This window comes from Tenrec ecaudatus, chromosome 13 (assembly GCF_050624435.1).
Source record: "Tenrec ecaudatus isolate mTenEca1 chromosome 13, mTenEca1.hap1, whole genome shotgun sequence".
NCBI classification, from domain to species: domain Eukaryota; kingdom Metazoa; phylum Chordata; class Mammalia; order Afrosoricida; family Tenrecidae; genus Tenrec; species Tenrec ecaudatus.
Window position 1 is genome coordinate 33,227,607 of NC_134542.1, and position 14,339 is coordinate 33,241,945.

General features: G+C 45.3%; 1 protein-coding gene across 1 annotated transcript in view; it reads right to left on the reverse strand.

Moving 5' to 3' along the window:
• The window catches only part of PARD3B (par-3 family cell polarity regulator beta), a 1,162,664-nt gene that overhangs the window by 44,327 nt on the left and 1,103,998 nt on the right, over window positions 1-14,339 (reverse strand). The window lies entirely within an intron of this gene.

Consider the following 14,339-nt stretch of genomic DNA (forward strand, 5'->3'; position numbering starts at 1 on the left):
GGTACAACCTTTGCAGAGGTCAATCTGGCAATATAGATCAAGAATTTAAAAATATTCACATTCTTTGACCTGGTAATTATACCATCGGAATTTATCCTGGAGCCGGTTTGAAATATGACACACACTTTTTGTGCTCAGCCATAGGAGCTTAAGCGTCTTAATTGAACTGGACGTGATTGATCCAGTTATCCATGCTCCATGGATACAACACAGGTACCTTCAGAGAGAGTCTAAGCTGAGACTGTGGTGGCCACAGTGCAACGTGTCCAGAGTCACAAGACGAGTCCTTGATTTCTGCTGTTCTTAACCAGAGCAAAGGTGGCATGTTGAAATCCGCATTGAACTTCAGAGTAAGAGTCATGGTCTTACAGAACATCATCACAGACACTCAAACCACCACCATTCCCTAAGAGGCACTAACACCGTAGAGCCAAATTTCCATTTCCGGAAACTTCCCTAGTCCCAGGGGAACGCCAGTGCTGATGCCGTCTTTCAGAGATGCTCTGAGCACAGGCTCCACAGAAAATGAACTTGTCGAAAGTCTTACATCATTTTTTGATGAATCGTGCATTTGAGTGAAACAAAGAGAAACCAGAAATACATTCTTTTGAGGTGGTCCCCGTGGGCTGGTGGCCTGCTCTGTGATGTTATTGGTATTCATTGGATCGCACTCAAGACATCACCAATTCACAGAGCACCCATTCCAACAATAAAGCATCAAAGGCAGGCAGACTGTCAAGGGCTACTTAATAACCATATATCTGCACCCCCCTCAACCCCCGGCCCCATGATAGGCAACCTACTGTGACCCTGGGGGGTAAGAATTCTATACCTAGTAACTGCACAACTGCTGGGCTCCACCTATCCCACCCCAGCGCTTCCGGTCCACCCTGTGCCCAGGGATCCCACAAGGAGTATTCTGCTTTTGTTTTCACCTATCAGGTGCCCTGGGCAGGTGGAGGTACCAGGGAGCTGGCACTCTCAGGGATCCATGGAACTTGAAAGACATACAGCTCCACCTTCTCAATGAGACCCCTTAGGCGTGCAGGGCAGAGGTCCCCGGCAGAACTGTGACATCACTGCGTGCCCCTGAAACCTGCTTCTTGCTGCCGTCTACACTGGCTCTCTTCCCTGTCCTTACAGTGATTCCAGCAGCCGCTGCCCAAACACAACCACCGAACGCACATTGCTATTTCAGAGTTTGCTTCTAGGGGTTGGGGGTGGGGAAGTGGGGGGCGGGGGAGACACTCACTCAGCCTACGATTCCAGAACAAGAACTTTTTTTTTCTTTTTAAGATTTGTTTTCTCAAGAACATCATGAGCATTTTCACTGCTCTTGCTGTTGCCATCACTGTAAGGTGAGCACAAGTCTCCTACAGCCTCTATCCATATTTAACAGTCGGCTTTTGCCACACGTACTTTAGCTTCCATGCTCCCTTTTCTTCCATTCTGTTCCCTTCCCCTCTGCCCCCTCCCTCCCCTGCCCCTGCCCCCTCTCTCTGTGCCCATGGATACATACACACACACACACACAGCATTATAAAGAACTCAAGCCGAACTCCCTGCCATTGAGTGGATGACTGCTAGGCGCCCTCCAGCACAGGGTGGAGCAGCCCGGTGTGAGTCGGTGACTGTAACTCTTGGCGGGGGTACCAAGTCCTGTCTTTCCCCCACATATTACTATATTAACATACTATTATTTCTGGAACCATTTGAGAGTAAATTGGACTATTTTCCCCTAAATACCTCGACGCATATTTCCTAAGAAAACAAATTCTCTTTTGTAAGTAGAGTCCAGGGATCAACACGTTTCCCGCGGTTTCTCCTTACCAGCATGCGTATGCTTTATGGGGTCCGTGCTATGCTTTGTCATCGACTGCCAGATGGTATGAAGTCACCAATTCTTCCTACTTGAGGAAAATATATTTTTCCAGAATGAAATTACATAGACATTGATAGATAAGCCTTCATGGTCCACACAGATCAGGAAGATATGTCACGATCACACTGGCAGCCAGGCCTTTGCAATTCCCACTGTCCAACTGCCTCTCTTTGTCCTCTCTGAGTATGTGTCTCTGTGATTTATTCCCTCATCACCCTGGTACAGCCTAGAGCAGTGTTTCCCAAAGGGGTGATACCACCCCTCTGGGGGTGCCGAAATGATCCAGGAGGGCTGCACCAGCTGACGCCTACATTTTATCCCGGATTATGGGCTGTAATTTAAAGGTTTTTAATTGCCAGGGGCATACTGAGTGTGTGTGTGTGTATGTGTGTAAATACAGTATATATATACATTTTCCCCTGCAAAGGGACTGGTAGGCCAAATACGTTTGAGGCCCTGTGGCCTACAGGCTGTTTTTCAGTGTTCATGAATGTCCGTTTGTCAAGCATGCTGGTTCTGTCACTGGAGCCCCTTCCCATGCTAAGCCACCTCTTCATGCTTCATTCAAGTCTCCTGGGAATCTGAAAGACACCTTACATGTAACATGTCCCCCGACCAACATTCCTGGTCTTTCCCCCGAACCTGAACCTCTTCAAGCATTTTCTCTTTCAATCCATGCTCTTTGGTACAGACTCATTCCTGGTTTCCTTCCTGACACCTGGCTTAGTTTACTCTCATGTCCACATTCCCCTGTTCCTGCTTTCACTGCCACCACCCTTCTGTAAGTGCCCAGCACCTCTCCAAGGAATGCTAGCAGAAACATTCAACCTAGTTTCTCTGCATTGATCCCAAACTCCTCCAATCTCTTTCCTACCCTGAATCTAGAAAAAAAAAAAAGAAACACAAATTTGATCATCCCCTGCTTTTAAAACAGGGATGATATTTAATTGCCCTTTGGAGAATTATATACATCCATCAGTTGCCCACCATGGTCTTGCCTCAACCTCCCTCTCCTGTCCCATCCAGTCTTCATTCAAACGCTTTGCTCATCTTGCTCTCATCTACAAAACCCCAGATTTCCGGTTCCTTCTTCCTGGAATGTTTCTTCACCCACATCTTAGACTTCAGGTCATTGTTTTTGAGCTTCATGCCCTCAAGAAATCTTCCCTTGATTTGTTTTGCTCTCCCATTAATTATTTTCTGAATCGCGTATCCCTCCTTGCGCATGGTGGGCAGCGTGGCAATGCTATGTTGGCTTTCTGATGGGATAATTACGATATCCTCTCTAAGACTGTCCACTCGACAGGGCGGGGATTGTGCGTGCGGATTTATCCTCTTAGTCTCAGGATGGACAGTGTTTTTAACTTAGTTAGCAGTTAGCACTTAGTAAAGAGTTGTTGAATGAAGGACTAAGAGAGGGTTGGAGCTTTTCTCAGCTCATCTAAATGGCTTATAAATCAGCTACTAAAGTCGCACAGTGAGCTCTGAATGATTTAGGACTGATCTGTGTATTTTTATCTTTACATTACGTGTAAAAGTAGTGGCCTAAGATGGGGTGAAGGACTACTTTATTCCCCAAATTTAGTCTTTATTGATGGTCCCTGGGAGTAATTTCTAAACGCTTGAAATTTCTCAAGTGATTAATGTGTCTTTGTTATTCATGGAAGGCCCTGGACAACATCTGGCAATGTATGCTAATGAGGTGACACATCATAATGAAGTGACAATTACAGCTCTTTCCAGTGTCTTGCAGAAAGTAGGCTGCCTACTTAGGCACACCACAGAGACCCATCACTTGATAGCAGCATGGCTTATAAGAATGAGAGGGGGATGAAGATTGAGTTTAATCATATGGTCAATAACTCAAGCAATCATGCCTAACTACTGAAATCACCACAGAAACTCAGCATGGTAGCTCCTGGGGAGCTTACTTGTTGGTAGTGGATTGATGTACTGAGAGGGGACACGGCCCTAGAGGATGCAATAGCTCCTTGGTGACATCATTCTAGTCGGTTCTTCTTTTGTATCTTCTTCTTCTTGTTGTTGTTATAAGAAAATGGTATCTTTAAGTATAGTGCATTCTTGAGGTCTATGAGTTTTTGTAGCATATTAGCAAACCTCTAAATTGGTAGCCAGCTGATCAGTAGTATGGATGACCTAGGGACTTGTGACTGCTGCCTGAAGTCTTGGGCAAGTTTAATAGCCTTGAGGATCATGTCCTTAATGTGGGATGTTTGGACCTAATTCCGAGTAGGGAGGGTGGCCGGGGGAGTTAAAATTGCATTGAAGTTGAGGTCAAGCACAATTGAATGGATGCTAAACCAGTCAAAGGAAAAAACGGAGGAATTACAGCTATTCACAAGGTGGTAAGTAACTTACCATGTATACAAGCCGAGTTTTTCAGCACATTTTTGTATGAAATTTTTGTGGTAAAATTAGGTGCCTTGGCTGATATTCGGGTCAGCTTATGCTCGAGTATATACAGTAAATGACTTCTCTGTAACTGGTCCATTGACAGCCCTCAACACATCCTTACCTTGCCCACCTAGTACACAATCCCACCAAACCCAACCCAATGTCGACTTGGACTCATTGTAATTATTCACTAAAAGCGCTGTACAGAAGCGGTCTTACAAGACTGGGTCCGATGTTAGACAAACTGAACACAGGATCGCACCGTTCGAACTATTCACCACAAGCCGTCGAAGGCACCAACATGGCAGCGGAAGGTGACTACACAGCCTGACGCGGGCTCCGTCCTGACTTCTAGGCCTCCTACGGAGGGGAAGCTGGACGGTGGCACACTCCTCCTCCAAATAGCTCCCAGGGCTTATTTTCCATCTTAAACGCTTCCTGCAACAATGATCGCTTGTTCCAGTACCTTGCAAAAACCAGACTGTCAGACACTATCATTTCCTGGGAATGGTTCTACATTTGTCTCTGCTGCTTGTAAGCAATTAGTGGGAAGAAAGCTTATCTGAGCAGACACCAGCCTGTCTTCACTTTCAAGCAATGGCCAGATTTAGAAGGTATTTATGATGGCTGCAGGATCCCTGGTGGCATAGTGGGGTATTTGTTGGGCTGCTAACCAGGTCGATAGTTCAAAAACATCAGCTGCCCCTCGAGAGAAAGATGACGCTTTCCCCCAAAGAGTTACAGTCTCAGAAATCCCCAAAGGGCACTTCTACTCAGTCCTACAGGGTTGCCATGAGTTAGAATGGGCTGGACGGCAGGGAATAGAGGCAGTGGCGTCTGCTAGTTGGCTGGATTGTGGTGGTTTGCATGTTGCTCTGATGCTGGAAGCTACGTCACTGGCATTTTAAATGCCCAGCTCACCCACCGAGGACAGGGAGTTTCCAGACTAAGAGAGTTGGGTGGGGGAGGACCTCGTGATCTACTTATTAAAAGACATGGCCAGTGAAAGCAGTTGATGAGTCGCAGCAGGACACTGTGACGCAGTGCTGGATGAGCCCCTGGGGTCAGAAGGCACTGCAGCGCCTGGGGCGAGCTGCCTCCTCGAGACAGAGTTGATGTGAACGCTCTGTGTGTGGTCACACCATCAAGGTCTTCCTTTGCCCACGTGGCTCTGCTCTACATTAGAAGAAACAGCCAGAAATACCCATCAGTATCCACCTAAAAAAAATATACTGGGAGTTGTCAAAATGAAACAGAATGCGTGAAGGTCAATGTCCTAGGCAACACTGAGCTGAACGGAACCAGAACTGGCTCTTTTGAATTAGACCAACAGATGGTTTAATATGCTGCAAATGACAACTGGAAAGGAATGGCTTTATGTTTATTGTCCAAAAGAATAAGATCTACCCTGAAATGCAGCGCTGTCAGCAATAGAAAAATATCCATACGCCTACAAGAAAGACCAGTTACTATGACTATTATTCAAATTTACAAACCAACCATTATTGTCAAAGATGAAGAAATTCTACTGAAATTGATCAAATATGCAATCAAGATATAACAATAGTTACTGATTGTAATGTGAAAGTAGAAAAACGATTAGTCGTTGGAAAACATAGCCCGGGTGATTGAAACAATGTCAGAAATCACATGATTGAATTTTATAAGACCAACAACCTATTCATCGGAACTCTCTTTTTCCAACAATGTACATGGTAACTATAATCATGGACGGCACTGGATGAAACACACGTGAATCAATCAGTGACACCTGTGGGAAGAGACAATGGGGAGGCGCAATATCGTCAGTTAGAAAGGGGAAGGCTGACCCCATGATAGCTCATCTACTGCACATTGAAGGAGTTTACGGGTAGTTATGGAATCACAGAATGTACTATAATAGGTAAAGATATTGCAAAAAGATCTCTTTAAAGTGTTGAAGGGCAAAGGCATTACTTTTAGGGCAAAGGCATGACCTAACCCACGACATTTCCAGTGGCCTTATATGCATGCCAAAGCGGAACAATGAATAAGCAAATCCCAAGAGGAATGAATGAATGTTTTTTCATTGAACAAATCGGGTTTGGAAGAAACGCAGCCACAGGACCCTTAGAAGCAAGGATGGTGGAAACTTCACATCATGCAGTTTACACAGGTGCCTGGATAAGGACATCATGCTTGGTAAAGAGTCAGCCAAACAACAACAACAACAACAAAAAGAGCCAATAAAAGGAAGACTCTCACCAGATGAATGGACACAGTGGCTACATCAGTGGGTTGAAATATTGCATTGAATGGGAGGATGGAGCCGCACCGGGCAGTGTCTCCATCCTTACGAGTTGGAGCACACTCATTGATACCTTGCTCTCAGGAGCCATGGTAGTACATTGCCGAAGTGCTCAGATACTAATAGAAAGGTCAGCAAGTAGAACCCACCATTTGTTCCATGGGAGGGAGACATGGCAGTCTGCTTCTGTAAGAATTTTAGCCTGGGAAACCCGGCAGGGCAGTTCAACTCTGTCCTACACGGTTGGTATGAGCCAGAATCAGTCCAAGAGCAACAGGCGTGGTTTGGCTTAAAGAGGACCCAGAACATAATGCTGGTGGAGAGGGGCCAATGAGAACTGGCAGGTTCCTGTTCAACATGCTCTTCTTTGATCAACCAAAGGGATCAGTTCTGCTGATTGTGGGGCAGCCTAGATTGGGGCAAATCCTAACCAGGCCGACGCAGGCTTAATTGGCAGCTTGCAATACGAGCAGGAAGACTTTTGGGATGCCACTGTTTCTGTGCCAATCATCCCCATAAATGTGGTTAAACACAATTGTTTGTCTCTGCTAGTGATGATGGAGTGGGACCAAGGTGCTTCCTGGCCCAATGACTAAGTTTATGGGGTCTCTGTCACATCCGATCCAGGGGACTGATGGGCCAGTGACACTGCCGTGAATCAGCTGCCAAAGCTCGCCTCTCTGAGTTTGAAGCAGCAGACTTAGGAGGAGCAATCCCTCCACAGAGATCAGGAATTTACTTTTGGTCATGGCCCCTGTGGATTTATTGGTAATAGATGGTGACAGAAATCACACGATTTTTTAATTTTAAAAAACTCATTGGCATTATGTAGAGGCTCCCTTTAGAAGAAAAAAACAAACCTAGCTCTGTTTTAAAGATACTTTAAAATGTAGGGGAAAGGTGGGAAGGGGAGGGGAAGAAGCGGGGACCGATCACAATGATCACCACACAACCACCACCACCCAACTCCCCCTGGGGGAACTTACAACAGAAACCATGGGGGAAGGGAGACAGCGGTCAGTGTAGATATGAAAATAATAATTATCTATACTCTATCAAAGGGTTATAAGGGAAGGGCGGGGGAGGGGTAAAGGAGGAGCTAATACCCAGGATTCAAGCGAAAGCGAATGTCTAGAAAAGAATGATGGCAACCTAAGTACAAATCTGCTTGTTACAATTGATGTATGGATTGCTGTAAGAGTTATAAGAGCCCCCAATAAAATTATCTTTCAAGAAAAAAGCTTTTTAAATGATATTTGAGCTGGGAAGAGGAGGGTTACAGTCTTTGCCATTCTAAAGACCTGTGGGTAACATTCAGAGTTTCACAGGGCAGATGGCTACTGAGGTCGCACTCCTGCCTGCTGCATCAGCCCAGTGCAAGGTAACTCAATGGGTGGGCAGCCCAGAGGCTTTGAGGCAGAAAGGCCTGGGCTGAATCTAAATCCTGCCACTGTGTGACCTTGACCGTACCAGTTCCTCTCTGTCCATCTAAGTTTCTTCACCCCAAAGTAGGGATGATGAGATTCACTTCAAGATTACTACAGGAGCTAAGTGATCCTATCTAAAGGGCCCCCTAGAGTTCTCCAAACCCACTGCCGCACAGTTAACTCTGAGTCACAGTGACTCCTCCGTAGGGTTTTCAAAGCTTTGTAATTGTTACAGGAACAAATGGGATCATCTTTCTCCTGGTGGGTTTGAACTGCTGACCTTGCATTTGGATGTCCTACACATCCTAATAAATAACTCAACAAACGCTTGTTCCTCTTCCCATAACCTAATACAGGTGTTTGCAAAAATCATAAAAAATCAAGGAAGAACATTTTTATGGGATTTATTATTTGCCCTCTAAAACGGCTTGGGGCAGCACTATTGTAATAGATCGTAACACATTTTTAATAACTAATATTCCAACCAAACCCTTAATTAATGGAGGCTTTTAAACTTGAAATCTGGGATCTAGGACGCTCTCTGTGTACGGTGGTCATGGCTGCTCCCTGCATGGCCCTCTGATGAGTCACTCACATCCTCGCATCTGCTCCCACCAGGGAAGCGATTATTGTACGGAAAAAGTTAGCCATCTTGTTCTGATTTAGGGAAGACTTAGCATACTGATAGAAAACTAAGGACGACATAATTAAAAAATATTTTCCCTTGTATCTCCATAAATCCCTTTGGTTTTACTTTTAGCATATTTTATTACATGTTTCTCATTTTATTTATATTTCCTAAGCTACAGGTACCAACATTTTCCATTTTCTGAAAGTGACATGAATGGATTTTTTTAAATCTTTTTTATTGTGATTTAAGTGAAAGACTACAGAGAAAATTTGTTTTGCATTCAATGATCTATATGCGTTTTGCTTCACGACATTGATTGCACAATATAACAGCACCACCGAACCATGTTCTCCTCACTTCCTCTCTGTGGAAGTTCCTCCTGGCCATTCGTCTCCTTCCTGCCCCTTCCTGCCACCTGGGCTTCGTTTTTGGGCCAATGTGGCCCTTTTGTTTACATGTGGTTGCCTGTTTTGAGTACATTACTGTCTGGTGTCATTCTTCAATTGATAGCTTGTTTATGGTTTGGTTGAAAGTTGAGCTGGGGGTTCAGTTCCAGGTCTGAAGAGTATCTAAGGGCCAATATTTTTTATCAGACTGCTAAGTCTGGTCTTTTTTTTTTTTTTTTTTTAACAATTTTGAGTTTTGTTCCACATTTTGTTCCACTCTTTCCAGGACCTTCTCTTGCGATCCTGATCTTAGTGACATGGATGCGTTTTTTACGTGGTCTGGCACAGTCTTAGGAGCTCTAGTCGGGCTGTGCGTTAAGTGTCGGGCTGTTAATCACAAAGTCAGAGGTTCGAACCCATCGGCGAGCTGCTCTGTGGCAGAAAGACGAAGCTGTAAGATGTTCAGGCTCAGAAACCTCGCATAGGGAGCTATGACTTGGAACCGACAGGAAGGCAAAGGAGCTGATTTGTTTGGTTTTGATATTTTCATGCAAGTTGGAATTAATTTGGTGGCCAGCTGATATCTTTTCCCCATTGGCTGATGCTATTTAAAATAGGGTATACATTCCAAGTTTTTTCAAAGATGATTTATCTTATTTTGTTTCATAAATTAAGATTTAAAACCCCTTATTTCAATTTTCAAAGCTATACCTCTCATCATTTTCCATTTTCTTGGGGCTCTTAACAGATAGTCAAATGAACATAATTGTATTTTTATTATGGGCTAAGAGACCTTCATGAGATCACCATGAGTCAATCAATTTGATGGCAAGTTCTGCTATCTTTCCCTCCCCCATGGGTTTATGCTACTTAAACACCAGCACCAAGACAGGTTATGCGTTCCAAACCCGTCTTACCTTTTCAAATGTATTGATGTAATTAAACACAACTAAAAAGACCGAGGATATCAGGAAGGTCTAGGTTTGAATTCTCATTGTCGGTCTGTCATTTGGAGGATTTCACCCTTTGTGTCAGTCTGGGTTGACTAGAGAAACAAATCCAGAGACACTCAAATGTATATAAGAGAGAACTTTATATCAAAGAGCAACTATACATCAAGAAAACATACCAGCCCAGTGTCCAGATCAAGTCCATAATTCCATTATTAGTCCATCTATCTTATAATAGTCCATGAATTCCTCTTTAGACCCACACAGCCGTGCAATAATGAGGCATGCAGGAGGATCACAGGACTGTGGGTTGAAAGTCTTGTGGGTTCAGTGGGAGTACAAGAATCTCAGTGCTGGTGTGGGTCTCCACGTGTTTCCTCCATTTCCCGGGTTCTGGCTCCATCACTGGAAGTATAGAGTGTGTCCCACCCCCAGGGAGGAAGGCAGGAGTTCCTGAGTCCTCAGGAGGTCATGCCCCGACAGAGACCTCTTTGGCTATGATCCGATTGACAGGATAGACTCCACCCCTTTGCAAGTTGACAGGAGATTATGTAACTGCCACACAGTTTTTTTTCCTATTATAAAACAAGTGTCATGGTTTCTGCTACCGAGTTGCGAGGTGAGGATAAAACGCGACACCACTTGTGAAACACATGGCAGTCGTAGATGCTCCATACATTTAGACCTCCCCCCACCCACCTTTGTTTCAACTCTCCTTAGTTTTTCTTGTAAAATGCATCTGGTTCACTTAAGAGTATGCATGACATCTCTGGAGACAATTTGTGTGGGGACTTTGATGTATAAACAAGGAAAATAAAGCTAGTGATCTTACTCTTTATTACTTCTCTGGAGTGATAATGCATTCCTGGATGGGACACGTTATTAGTTTGTTGTTGTTGTTGTTTTAATGAAAGATGCCAGGCTGCCTCAGTGATGCAATGCCATTTCAAATATTGATGAAGCACGGGCCTCACAGATACCTCGACGCCGTATAGTGAATCAAGACACTGGGTTTATGCAGAGTGGCTCTGCCTCCAGGAGGTTGGTGTCAGGACAAAACTGTACCTAGCAAACCCAGGAATGTGAGCCAGAGTACAGTAAGGCTCACACAGTTGTTAAGATGGGGTAGGCGCGAGAAGGGGGTGTGGGTACCGGATGCGAATAGTGCATGGTGCAAAACAGCTCAGCAAAGTCACGGCGACCATTTCTACTTTAAGGAGCTTTTGGTTGCAGAGTGTGGAGTGACAGGCAAATAGGAAAACCTCCGAATTACCAGAGTCAGCATGTAGAGGCAGCGGCACTTTCAAGAAAGTCGCTGCTAAGCACAGACTCGTTTTCTTTCCCCTTCTTTCTGTTGGAGACCCGCCGCACCGCCATCAGGTGGTCTGGCTCATCGCCATCCTATATTGCATTTCCAAGGCTGTGAATTTTCATAGGAGCAGGTAGCCCCATCTTTCTCTCATGAACAATAGCTGCTGGGCTGGAACCACTGTTAACAGCCCGGCCTGTAGCCCACAGCACCACCTGGGCTCCCTTCTGCTGAAGAACTAGGGAAGGAAGGCAAACTATCCTGTAAATACGTGCAAGAGGGAGTCATTTCACCAACTTTATTGCTTGAATGCACTGTCCGGTTTGACCTTCTGGAAATAACACAGATTCATCCTCGAAGCGGAGTATTTAATAAAATAAATATGCAGTGGTTTAAAACTTCCCAGGCAAAGTGAGGAAAACAGTAAAACATGATGGGATTGAGCCCATATCCTTCTTCAAGTTTCAATTAAAATGACTTTAGGGACATAGGCATCGTAATGGTTCATAACATGTTTTAAATCACCAATATTTCAACTAAGCTCATAATGGAGGCTTTCGATTGAATAATTAATATCAAATATTCTAGCTGGCATCAAGGATATATTGGCTATGAGGAAATGATAAAAAGTTTGATTAAAATGGACTGTTGTCTGAGGAACTACATGACATAAAAATGATATGACAGTAGCATTAACCCCCTGATCTCGGCTGTTCGGCATTGAAGCTAGGATTCCACGCTCCGGCTTTTTGCATTTTCAGGAAGTCCGAGTTGACAATGGAGACATCTTCGGCTCACAAAGAATTAAATTGCTGCTAATTCATCATTTTGTCTCCTGCATTAGGATGGAGGTGGTGTCAGAGGGGACAAAGAGGCAGCTGTCTCTACAGGATGAAGTGCTGGACTTTTGAGCACAAAGGGAAAGGAAGAGAAGGTTTTTTTGTTTTAAAAAGCTTCATTGATTTTCCAAAAGCATTGCCCCGTGTCATGTGCCGATGCAGAAGATCTGCTCTGGCCGAGTTCTCCTCCCTGCAAAGTCACAGCTACGGCCATGGCCCTGACCTTGGAGGTGGCTGGCTCTTCACAGCCAGGCAGGGCTGTCCCAGGAATGCTGCCCCACCAGGAAGATGTCTGAGACCCTGACCCTCAGTGGCAGGGCGGGCAGGACCCTGTCTGGGGTGCTGTAAAGATGAGGTGAAACGCTTGGGGCTGAAAGAGTCTCAAACTCTAGTTGAACATTCAACCGGCTACTAGGACCATAGGAGAGAATACATATATTTCCATGCGATGGCTGATTTCACAAACTAGCCTAGTGGCACAGAGAAGGACTCAGCTAGGCAGCCTGGAGTTCATGCCAACTCTAACAGGTCCAGTTGGCCAAACACCCACCCAGACACATCTTTTACCCATATCTGTATGTGGCGAATGATCTATCTATCATCTATCTATCTATCTATCTATCTATCTATCTATCTATCTATCTATCTATCTTTCTGTTTAACACATTAACTCATCATTACTCTCTGTTAGTGTGGTAGTTACATAATCTGGTGCCAATTTGAGACTATTAAGCATGAAGGGGAGTTTAGCCTGTCGATCAAGTTGCAGCTTGATGACCTCATTTGGATTCACAAAGGAGATAAATAGCTTGCTGGAGGCGGGGCACATGCTCACTCCCTGTGACATAGACTGCTGACAACACACGGAGCTACACTAGAGCCCTGGAGCTGGAGGAGCCCCATGGAGAACCCTGCCAGTGTTGAGATGCATCCACTGCCACTGGATCCACCAGGCTTTCCACCCGCTGGCCCGTTATCATCCTGCATCAATGCATGTGTTGCATGAGTCTGAGGAGGAATTTATAGATTGGTATCTGACATATGCATGAATATAGGACTTATGGAGTTGATCTAGACTGGACTGGGATGTTTTCTCAATATATAATTGTTCTGTGACATAGACTTCTCTCTTACACACGAGTCTCCCTTGATTTCTTTCTCTCCTCTACCGGGACGCACACAGTTAGCTTGAAGATAACGGACAGCGCAGTGGCCCTGCTGGGCATCTCTACAGATGGAGAAACCAGTTTTCCAGAGGCATGAGGGGAAGCAAGGTTTGTAAAAGAAGATATAGCGGTGGTGAGCAGGGCCGTCGTTACCTGGAGAAGCTAAGCAGAGAAATGCGGGCAGGAGAGGGCCTTGAAACAGACAAAACGTAGGACAGAACGCACGCAGACGATGCCTCACAAAAGGCTCAGGGGGATCATCTGATGCGGGGCAGGCTTTAAAGTCAGCGCACGCCAGCGACCACAGTCTTCCTGAGGGTGGGCAAAGGCACGGATAGACAAGGACGCTGAAATGAACAAAACCAAGCGGAAACGCAAATGTGTGTTTTTGGGGTGCTCTTACGATGGGAACTCGACCCAAACGGGGACCACACTTAGAAAGCGAGTTCATGTTAAGTTCCCGGGAGGCAAGCATATGCTGCTGGCTCCTTCTCAAGTCGCTCTTACTCCGGGAAATCAGCCCTGGCAGATCACTTCGCCACGGCCCAGGGAAAGCTGTGAGAGGCCCAAAGGAGCACGGCAAAGGCGCGGAAGATCCTGCGAGAGCCGGAATTTGACGGGGCAGCTTCGTTGTTCCAGGTCTCCCGGGCTGAGTTTTCTGTTTCTGACCACGTGCGTGCAGCCTGCGGATTGTTCTCTCACTTTCAAGGAATGGAAATGATTTGAATTTTTGAATTTTCCATCTCTGGCAGGTTACTGAATTACCGGCTTCCGCAGGTTTGACCGTGTGCATGAGGATGTCACTTACCTTCCGCCCCGCAAACAGGGCTCCTGTCGCCTCTTCACCAGAACGTTTGCTGCGCTCCCCACCCACTCCCTGCCCTGCGCTGCCGGTGTCAGCCTCATTCTTAATCAAAGTATCAATGCGCCGAAGCTGCTCTTTCAACTCTGGGGAGTCTTCTAACCAAACAAGAGTCTCTTTTTGGTAGGCAAAGTATATTGCTTAATGCTCATCTAGCAATTACGCATTAAACTGCTCATATTTCA